The 11,848-nt window shown below is 42.4% G+C and overlaps 1 long non-coding RNA gene across 1 annotated transcript; it reads right to left on the reverse strand.

Annotated features, from left to right (window-relative positions):
* Positions 1 to 379: 379 nt before the first annotated feature.
* On the reverse strand, positions 380 to 11,313 carry LOC140209490 (uncharacterized). The gene is made up of 3 exons (XR_011888997.1): positions 11,044 to 11,313; positions 8,591 to 8,943; positions 380 to 989 (listed from the first exon to the last, which is right to left on the reverse strand). It is a non-coding gene; the product is annotated as an uncharacterized lncRNA (long non-coding RNA).
* Between the last annotated feature and the right edge of the window lie 535 nt (positions 11,314 to 11,848).

Genomic DNA, 11,848 nt, shown 5'->3' on the forward strand with positions numbered 1-11,848 from the left:
AACCTGGAGACAGATTTGGAAAAAGCTTTTCAGAAACTTAAAACTATTGTTTTGTGTCACAAACCTGGTACTAAGGATTTGGAAACCTTAATGAGGGCATAGTTTGGCTCCAGTTTTGATTTTACTGAGGTTAAATTTCAGGGCTATCAAGAGTACTGTAACAGTGCCAGGCCAGGACCTGACACCATGCTAAAATCTTCAGTTCGTTATATGCTGCCTTTCCAAAAAAAGCTAATTGGTCTGAGATTATGGAGACACAAGTTAGAGGCAAGTCTGTAGAAGAATAAATACTTTATACTTCATTGTCGCCAAACAATTGGTACTAGAACGTACAATCATCACAGCGATATTTAGATTATGAAGACACGTAATCCTCTTTTATTGTCATTTAGAAATGCATTAAGAAATGATACATTATTTCCTCCAGTGTGATATCACAAAACAAAGGACAGACCAAGACTGAAAAAGCTAACAAAACCACATAATTATAACATATAGTTACAACAGCGCAACAATACCATAACTTGATGAAGAAGTCCATGAGCGCAGTAAAGTTCAAAGTTTCTCAAATGTCCCACATCTCATGCATACGGGAGAAGGAAGAAAAACTCTCCCTGCCATGCCGACCACAATCCAACTCTGAGTCATCCGAAAACTTCGAGCTCTGATCAGCTCTCCGACACCGAGTACTGAGTGCCATCTCTGTCCAAACGATTTGACCTCCTTCTAGGTCGCCAAAAGCAGGCAAAGCCGGGGATTTTGAAGCCTACCCTCTGAAAGATTCCCGACCACATAGTAACGACAGCAGTGAACGGGCGTTTCAGAAATTTCTCCAGATGTTCCTCTGTGCTTTCACTTCCATTCTCCATCGTCAGAATTGTCCACGGCCCCTATTTAACAGATACAATATCATTTTTCACCGGAGGGCTGCGCACGCACAGGCGCGCCACCATCTTCTCTGCCTGCTTTGATTCTGCGCTTCACACTCCCTGGATTACAAATATTAAATATTAAAAATATTAAAAATAGTTAAAATTAGTAAATATTAAAAATTTAAATTATAAATCATAAATAGAAAATAGGAAAATGGGAAGTATGGTATTGCAAAAAAACCGAGAGGCAGGTCCGGATATTTGAAGGGTATGGCCCAGATCTGGGTCAGGATCTGTTCAGCAGTCTTATCACAGTTGGAAAGAAGCTGTTCCCAAATCTGGCAGAAGATTTTACAGAAAATGGAACAATATTCAGGATATGGGACCTACAATTAGTATCATTGCAAATGTCCTTCCCAAACAGAGGACAGCCTATTAATATCCAGAAATCAGACCTGGTGGAGGTTGGTATGGGAGACTAGGATTTATACCATACCTCTCTACTTTCTCAGGATGTGCCTGTAAACTTATGAGGAAGAAATTTATGTGTGAAATGCAAGCTACCTGTACTCCCGAGGAACTTAATGTGTGGATACCAGAGAGCCATTGTGGACTATACTATTTCAGTAGTAGTCCTACTGGAGAGCCATTGTGGACGAGACTATTTCAGTAGTAGTCACCTTACCTATCAAGGAGTTTGGAATAAGGTTTGCCTTGAAAGCCTCTGGATTTTGTTTAGACCCACAACTCAGTAGGTGGCTCTGTTATCTTCACTATATGGCTTATTTTGACTCCGCTGGAAATGACCATTTTATGTATCTGAAATTGGACCCCTATATCGGTAGGGAAACTGTTCTGTACACTTCTGAAATATATGTGGGTGATTACGGTACTGTATTGCAGTGGCATCGTATCTCCCCCATGAGGTTCAGTGGATGATACAAGATCAGGAGAACAGGGACTCCCACCTAACCCTAGCAGTGTCCAGAGGTAAGGTGGTAAAGGATTTTGGATCAATGGTCAAGGGTCTGTGAGGACTACCACGACAGGAGGCCCTGGAAATGATTGGATGGAGTCTGTGGTGATTGGAAGATCAGATTATTATTTAAATGGTAAAAGATTGCAGAATGCTGCTGTGCAGAAGGACTTGGGAGTGCTTGTGCATGAATTGCAAAAGGTTGGTTTGCAGGTGCAGCAGGCTATCAAGAAGGTAAATGAAATGTTGGCCTTCATTGCTAGAGGGATTGAATTTAAGAGTGGGGAGGTAATGCTGCAACTGTACAGGGTACTGGTGTGTAGTTCTGGTCTCCTTACTCAATGAAGGATATACTGCCTTTGGAGGTGGTGCAGAGGAGGTTTACCAGGTCAATTCCAGAGATGAGGTAGTTAGATTACGAGAAGAGATTGAATTGCCTGGGACTGTATTCATAGATAGATAGATAGATATACTTTATTGATCCCGAGGGAAATGGGGTTTCGTTACAGCCGCACCAACCTAGAATAGAGCATAAATATAGCAATACAAAACCCACAAACAATCAAACAACAAAATGCAAACTATGCCAGATGGAAAAAGTCCAGGACCAGCCTATTGGCTCAGGGTATCTGACCCTCCAAGGGAGGAGAAGCAAAGTTAGATGGCCACAGGCAGGAACAACCTCCCGTGACACCTTAGTGTTATACCTCAGTGGAATATGGCTGGAGTCCAAAAGCAAAAAGTTCAATGGATTTCACAGGATTTCAGAAGAATGGGAGGAGATCTTATAAAAACATATAAAATTATGAAAGGGATAGGTAAGATGGAGGCAGGAAAGTTCTTTCCACTGGTAGGTGAGACTAGAACATGGGGCCATTGCCTCAAAATTCAGGGGAGTAAATTTAGGATGGAAACTGCTTTTCTCAGAGAACGGTGAATCTGTATTTAAGACAAGGTTAGGGTTAGGGTTAGGATTGTAGGGGAATTAAGGAAAAGGCAGGTAGGTGGAGATGAGTCCATGGCCGGATCAGCCATGACCTTATTGAATGGCGGAACAGGCTCAATGAGCCAGGTGGCTTATTCCTGCTTCGATTTCTGATGTTCTTAAGTGCTGATGGTGACTAATACAGCTATGAAGGTAAGAGAAGAACCATTATGGATACACGCCCCACACTTCCGAGCTAAAAAACATAAGCCCCCCCTCAATACCGCGCCGATTGTATTGCTCGTACTGGCCATGCTGAAACTTCCACAGTGAAGGAGGAATTCCGCTATGGGCAGTTCAGTGTATATGTTCAAGAATAAAGTGGAGCTGAACTGAAAACCCTGATCGGTTACACGACAGACATCAATTGTCACTACGAGTGCTTAAATGGATGGAATGGTCCCCCCGTTAAGTGCAACTGGTGCAGCTGCAAGTTCGGTGAGCAGATTCCCTACATGAAGCTGTCCAGCAGAGATCAGGTTACATGTCACTGCAACTGAAAGGGCAAAGACTCCTGTCTGAGGAGCAGTAAAGGGTCATGTATGGAACTGATAAGCCTCACTCCTCCCCTTCCACTGAATGGATGTGGTTACCGGGCCTACCCCTGGCTGCTGGGCATGTCCGCTGAGTAGGAGGGGAAGTGGAGAGACCCATGGCACTAGAAGGGCTGCAAAGTGCCCCACATGTAACACTTGGAGTCACCACCTCACCACTATCTGGTCCAGTGGCACCAGAGGCCAAGAGATTCTGTATGATTGCCTTTTCAGGATATGGGACTGTGAGATTGTCCCAGGAATGGATTAATATGGCACCAGCTTTGGAGAAAATTGTGAATGAAACCACATGTGCCTTTGATCAAACCCAACAAGCATTAACTGAGTTGTCAGCAGAACTGATTGCTGTTCATACAGTAGCATTACAAAACAGAATGGCTTTGGATTTTATTCTATCAGAAAAAAGGGACACTTGTGCCCTGGTACATATGTGATGTATCAGAAAATATAACTAACTTGGCAAAACACTTCTGAGTAACTCCCAAAGAGATTAAGAAAGTAGGAGATCAGTATCACAATTATTACACTGCAGGAAGTGGCCATTTGGGGTGCTGGGCAACTGTTTTGTATTATGGTATCTATATTGGTATTATTAGAATGGCTATTATTCTTTTATGGTTTTTGTGTGAAACAACAGGACATAAGAGAGGATATTAAGGAAAGGAATATGTACTCGTTGAAGTAGACAGATGAAAAGAGGTTTTGGTTAAGACTTTGAAACTGCATCATTGCTTTATATACAAATATATGCGTATTTAGATACATGGCATAAAATAGATACAGAGCTTATAAAAAGTATTCACCCGCGCCCCCCCCCCACCCCGGAAGTTTTCATGTTTTGAAATGGAAAGAATATGACAGGCCATCCTCAAAACCTGAGTGACTGTGCAAGAAGAGGACTAATGAGGGAAGCTGGACTTGAAAAGGGCTGTTCACTCATGATCCCCCTGCAATCTGACAGAGCTTGAGCAGTTTTGTATGGAAGAATGGGGAAACGTTGCAGTGTCCAGATGTGCAAAGCTGATAGAGACCTATCCACACAGACTGAAGGCAGTAATTGCTGCCAAAGATGCATCTACTAAATCCTGACGAAGGGTCTTGGCCTGAAACGTCGACTGCACCGCTTCCTAGAGATGCTGCCTGGCCTGCTGCGTTCACCAGCAACTTTGATGTGTGTTGCTTGAATTTCCAGCGTCTGCAGTATTCCTGTTGTTTGCATCTACTAAATGCTGACTTGAAGGGGGCGAATACTTCTGCAATCAATTATTTTGTGTTTTATATTTGTAATTAATTTAGATCACTTTGTAGAGATTGATTTTCACTTTGATAGGAAGGAGTCCTTTTCTTTTGATCAGTGCAAAGAAGCCAAATTAAATCCACTGTGATTCAGTGCTGTAAAACAATAAAACATGAAAACTTCCAAGGGTGGTGAATACTTTTTATAGGCTCTGTATATGGCTTCTACATCACAACCCCTCAATTATTACACTATAATAATACAATTGATGGAATGATGTGGGCAGATATCGGTTGTGAGAAGTGTTGAAGAACTTTGGAGAGGAATAGGTAGTAGTAACCCTAAAGTTAGTTTGAATGCATATCTCCTGGTGGCAAAGGTATTGCTTATAAAGGAGTGGAGTTCTTGTGGCTGAGGGCTGATGATATCTACTCCGTTTAAATGGAAAGAATTAATGGTGAGAGGGGCGAGTAGATGGGAATACGATTGGTGAAATTATGGCAATAATTTGAGGCAGCTGAGGTCTCTGTTCACAAGGCGACAGCAGCAGGTTTCCTGATGTGTAAGGATTCGGTTGCAGTGGTGGTAAGAGAGCATGGCGAGGAGAAAGGTTGGCTTTGGAATTAGGTGGTGGTGAATGGAAAACTGAAAGTACGTCCGATGATGGATGAGATGGCTGAGAAGCACACAGGGAAAGGAAGGGCAAATAAGTGTTCAGGAAGCTGAATAACTCTGACTTTATTATGGGTTCATTGGAAATATTTTATAATCTTTCAGTGGGAATCTTAGTGCTTGAAATTAAAACAAGCATTGGATTTCTGGAGCCTGGAAGAATTCATCTTTGTTTAGGAAAACAATGTTCCCTTTATCTTTTTGGTGCTCTGGCAATCCCTAGTATTGTTTGTATCCTAGAGGTGACTTCTATAACCTCAATGCAGAGCAGTGAAGTAATCTGGATCTATTTATCAGATGGTGCCGAGTTATCAGAAATAATTGAAGATGAGGGATATTGTTTAACTTGTCTCAGTTAGTGGCTTTGGTGAGGTTGTCATGTCTGCACTCTGATGCAGCTAACAGTTATGATTCTGGAATGTTCTCCTTGCTGAAAATTTACCCCACATATCAGTCATTTCCTTCATGGAAATATTGTAGATACTATTAACTCTTCACTGGTTTAAACCTGGTTAGCTCAGTTTGTTTAAAACCTTAATTACCTCTGCATGTTATTTTTCTAAAAAATCTCAGTTCAGGTTAAGATTATAATTGAAAAAGGGCTGGTCCCTCCAGTCTCTAAATAAATCATGGTCTGTCCAATGGCTCTCTCCTAAGGTGACCTCAGAGATTTGAATCTGCTATTCCTTGGATAAATCTTCTATTTTAGGGGTTTATTTCAAGGAGACAAGCATTGAATAAGCACTGAAAACTGCAGATTCACCTGTCCTGGAAAGGTGCCAAGTTATAGCCTACTGTGGGCGAGATCTGTATTGCTAGCAGGTTAACATTTGATTAAAAGAATGAAGCAGTCTATTAATGCATAACTCCGAGTTTCATTTTGACAGCTGAAGTGTAATTTGGGAAAATCTTATTGTTACAACTTACTTGTGTTTTATTGTTTTCCCGTGTTTAATGGCTCTGAGAGAAGGAAGGTTGGTGTCATTATTATTTAAGAAAAATAAATTCCAGTTATTGAAATTTTGAGTAAATGATGGAACCATTAGTCACCATGACAGAAACTCAGCTTCCAATTATGCAATTTGTGATGATCATCTGACCAATAGAAGGTCATAAATTGGCCTAACATCATGTTTCAATGGTAGTAATGAGGAATATTATAAAGCAATTAAATACTAAACAAGTGGAAATATGGCTGGTAATCATATGAGACTTTGATCTTGCTCTTAAGAGGAGTCTTGTGACATTTTATTACACTAAAAATGTTGTATAAGTGCCAATTATTGTTTATGAAAAAGAACAGGGAGATGAAGATAAATTTTGGTTGATAATGTGGTGACAGATGTAAGTAAAAGCAATGCATTGTAACTTAGTTAGGGCAAGGCAATGTGCCAGGATGTAATGGGTTAGATCAGAGGAAATGGAAGCTGAAACAACTGAGGCTCGGAAACAGCAGTTACGCTGAGAGTGGATGTGCACAAGAGATCAACAGAATATGCCAGCTGAATAAGGTGAGTAGGCTCATTTGAGTAATTACAAGCAATTAGTTTAACATCTGCAGTTGAAACCCTTTGAAATCATTGTGAAGGGAATTAATTTGAAGCAATGAACATAGACTTCAGAAAGAGAAATATCACTAGATGGACTCTATAAAGTTTTAGGAAGGGATAATAAGTCCAGTATTTGGAGAAAGTACATCAGATGTAGAGACACAAGAAACTGGGGAACTGCCATTATGCCAAAGTTTTCTCTGCCACCTCTGCCACCAGGTTTATTTCTTCGGCAAGGAGTCCTCATCACTCATCACCCACCCCACTCCTTGCCGAAGAAATAAACCTGGAGGCAGAGGCGGCAGAGAAAACTTTGGCACTCCTATTAACTGCCTCCTGAACTCATGCAGAACTGTACAGTTCTGTTACTTTTGTTGCCGGTTCCCACCCTGCCCTTACCATCATATGTTCGGTGTCTGGCCCTACCTTTCATTCTCTAGGTCTCTCTGTCTCAGGAGACAGGCTAGCTATTGACATCCATTACATGCCTACTGACTCACATAACTCTTGACTACTCTTTATCTCACCTGTCTCCTATACAAACTCTGTTCCATTCTCCCAGTTCCTCTGCCTATGTTCTGATTATGAAATTTTCCATCCAGGTATCTCTGAAATGCCTTCCTTCTTCCTGAACCATGAGTTCCCCATAATTGCATCTCACCCATTTCCTGAGCCTCTCCTCCAGGACAGAACAAGGATAGGCTGCTCTGGTCCTCACCTTCCAGCCCCGCCCCCCCACCTCACCTCCATTTTCCACAGATTATTCTTTGCAATCTTCCCCAACTTCAATGATATTCCACCACCATACACATCTTCCCCCCTCAGCATTTCACAGACTCCCTGGTCCATTCTTCCTTTCTCACCAAACACCTACTTTCTTGCAACAGCATGCAGCGCAGAGTCCATGCTGGGTTGGGAGCCGGCCCCTCCCATCAGTGCTGCCCTCCAGTGTTTCATCAGTAGAATGACAAACTGGGTTGTGTGTGTGCATCTGTGCATTCATCTGCGGACTGCTGAGAACTGCTTCTTCTCGCCAATAACACCCATGCACCATCAACTTACAGGATGTGTCACTCATGGACTTTGGGCTTGATATACTGTGTATATGTATATGTGTGTATCTCTCTCTCTCTCTCTCTCACACGCGCGCACACACATGCGCGCGCACACACACACACACACACACACACACATATTGTCACAAGTGCGGAGCACGGGCAGACTCAAAAGCAGGATACAAACATGTTTTGTAGCGTTAACAAGAATAGAGTTTATTAATGGTTACTAGGAAAGCAGGAAAGCAAGAATTGTTCAGAGGGAGATCAAGGAATGAGCAAAGCAGAAGCTGGAACAAGTGTGGCGAGACCCGGACTTGGACTTGGAACTTAGAATTCAGGACCCGGACTTGGAATTGGAACATCAGAACCTGGACTTCTCTTAGACACAGAGGCTCTTCCTTGGCTACAGGACATAGAGCCGGGACTCCTCTTTTAGACACAAGACGCAGAACACTGAGAGACAGGATTCCCGAACTCAGAGTAGAGGCAAATGGCTACTCAGTGGAGAGGAGAACAGGAAGAGAGAGTTTCCTACTCAGGGTAGCGGCAAATGGCCGGACCTACCCAGTGGAGACGAGGACACGAGGAGAAGGTTCCTAACTCAGAGTAGCGGCAAATGGCCGGACCTACCCAGCGGAGATGAGGACACAAAGAGACGGTACTACACAACAATAGACAGTTCATACCTTGACATGAAATGGCTCCAAGTAGTGGCAAGCCCTTGACGTGGCCCAGGAACTACAGGCAGCTGCTCTAGTCTCACTCCGGCAGGTTAACTTGGCGGACCCGCTCCGGTGAGGTAGCTTAGCGGCTCGATCAGACAAAGTAATTTAACAGGCTGGTTCCGGCGAGGAGAGGTGATTTACTGGCACTCGCTTTGGGGAGAAGACTTGAGTAGCTCCAGCGATGTAACTTGGCTCGTTCCGGCAGGGTGACTTCCTTGCACTTGCTTTGGTGACGTCCGATGATGATCTAGCGCCGAGCTGCTGTAAGCCCGACACTAAGTACTGCTCTTCAGCTGAGACTCAAGTGCCTTTAACTACAGAGCCCAAGAAACACGGGGAAACAATGAATTAAGGAAAACAAGGAGTCAACAGTCCTGATCATGACACAAAGTAAACTTAAAGGGACCCAAGGAATAACCGATCAGGACCATGACACATATATACGTCTCACACACATATATGTACGTGTGTGTGTATATATAATATTTTTTTGCCTGGCTCTATGTTTACTTACTATCCTATATGTGCTATATGTGCCTTGTACTGTGTTGGTACTGTGCTTTGCACTTTGGTCCCAGAAGGACCTGTTTCGTATGTATTCATGTGTGGCTGAATAATAATTAAGCTTGAACTTGGTCTTAAACATAGAAACGTAGAAAACCTACTGCACAATACAGCCCCTTCGGCCCACAATGCTGTGCCGAACATGTCCTTACCTTAGAAATTACCTAGGGTTACCCATGGCCCTCTATTTTTCTAAGCTCCATGTACCTATCCAGGAGTCTTTTAAAAGACCCTATTGTATCCGCCTCCACCACAGTCGCTGGCAGCCCATTCCACGCACTCACCACCCTCTGCGTAAAAAAACTTACCCCTGCCATCTCCGTTGTACCTACTTCCAAGCACCTTAAAACTGTGCCCTCTCGTTCTAGCCTTTTCAGCCCTGGGAAAAAAACTCTGACTATCCACACAATCAATGCCTCTCATCATCTTATACACCTCTATCAGGTCACCTCTCATCCTCTGTCGCTCCAAGGAGAAAAGGCCAAGTTCACGCAACCTATTCTCATAAGGCATGCTCCCCAATCTAGGCAACATCCTTGTAAATCACCTCTTGGCTAGTTTTTCCCAACCTAAATGTGAAAAAAACCTGCTTGCATATATTCTATGTTCCTCACAATTTTGTACCACCCTATCAAATCTCCCCTCATTCTTCAATGAAACTAATGGGATTATGGTCACTGGGTCAAAAGTGTTCCCTTACACATTTCTGTCATCTGCCATATCTCAGTGTGGCACTCCATTTTCTGTCACTTTAATTCCCAATCCCATTCCCACCCTGTGCAGTTGGTTTGTGGCCTCCTGTACCATCACAGTGAAGCCCAACGTACTACACTTCAGGAACAGCACCTCATCTTCTGCCTGGATATGAAGCAGCCCTGGGGATTCAGTACTAAATTCTACAACCTTAGTAGACTTGATTTCTCTCTCTCTTTTAATGGTCCATTGTAGTTCAACATTCTTCTGTTCTGTTTTTGCCTTCCCTGCCAGGCACACCCTCCTGCTCTGCACTTCACAACTCCCACATTCTATTGTTCTAGATTTTTGTTTGTCAATGTTCATTGTACCTAACCGCTCTCATTCACTCATTAACCTGATAACTCTGTTAGTTTATCCCTACGGTCACCCCAGTTTTACTCCATCAGATATATACCTTCTTCTGCCAGTATTTCTGCAGGTTTACAAGCTTCTTTAGTCAACTTTCCCAGTTTAGACAAAGGCTCTTTGACCTGAAATGACTCTTTTTCTCTTCCCACAGATGCTGCCTGGCCTGCTGTGTGTTTCTGGCATTCTTCTATTTTTGTTTCAGATTTTCGACACCTGCAGTTTATTTGTAGTTTTCAGGGCTGTGTCTCAGATTGGCTGCTCAAAAGTTTTCAGGATCACTGTGAACGACCTGAGAACCTCGGGACAGAGCAAGGATTAACATGTCATCAAAACCACACATCAGTGAGTGAGAGTTTAAGCGGACATAGCAAATTGCCACGTAACTGGCAACAATGAATATCAATTGAGTCAGGTTTTATAAAAACAAACAAACATTTATTAAATTCTGATCAACAATAGCGAGAAATATTGAAACACTAATTTAACCAGAAGTTAACTGCTATATGGCAACTCTGGAACAGTTCTTAAAAGGGTGAATGCGAAAACAGTTCTTAAAGTGGTAAACTCGAACACAGTTCTTAGAACGGTAAATTCGAAAGTCCAAGAGATTTATACAGTCAATTAGGAGAGACTTTCCTGAAGTAAAGAATTCCTCGAAGACATGACGTTACTGCTGATCCCAGCCGGAACCTGCCTTGTCCGCAGGATTCACGATGACGGAAATAAAATGGTTTAAAAGAACTGACCTTTTCCTCTGGAGGATAGACACTGCACAATCCTTCCTGCTTTAGCAGAGGATATTTCAGATGCAGGTCACTATTTCTTGAACGAAGATTCAATAAAGGTCGATCCTCTCCAAAACCTTCGAACGATATCAGCTTTACTCAACTCGGCGAATTCCTGTACTTTGATAAGGTCTTCACTCTCCAGTACTACTTACAATAGAAAGTAGAACTCCACTTTAAAACAAAACTGCATCATAAGACGAATACGCAGCAAAATGGAGTATCTGACGAATTAAATAACAAACTAAACTTAAAACTAACTGTATCACTCCAGGGGTCTCCCTTTTATACCCGTGGTGAACAGCTCACATGACCTCACACTGGTGGGATAATTACATCACCCCACCATCACATGACCATTACCTCATTCTCATAAGATACTCAATTACATCATGGTCATAAGAAAGTCACAAGATATCCATGAGGTATGTAACAAAATGTTTTCTTAAGCCTTTTGTTTGAGAAAGAGGCAGCATATGGGCTAATTAACAGGAACAAAAGCAGTGGATTTATGGGACTAATGATCTATTCATCTACTGGCATCCCCTACAGCTAAAGGGAAAAATGAATACTGATTGTTTAAATGTGACCTTCAAAATGCAAGATTAGAAAGATCATAAATGCTTTTGAGATGCAAAACAGATGTGAACTTCAAACTGTTTAATATTAGAGTCTGGTCTTCTGTCCCTTAACTAGAAGCAGAGATTTTATACACTCAGATAATAATTGAACTGATGTCTAAGAATGTGAATGTTAAAAGCCTGGG

The sequence above is a fragment of the Mobula birostris genome, chromosome 14 (genome assembly GCF_030028105.1).
Source record: "Mobula birostris isolate sMobBir1 chromosome 14, sMobBir1.hap1, whole genome shotgun sequence".
In the NCBI taxonomy this organism is placed as follows: domain Eukaryota; kingdom Metazoa; phylum Chordata; class Chondrichthyes; order Myliobatiformes; family Myliobatidae; genus Mobula; species Mobula birostris.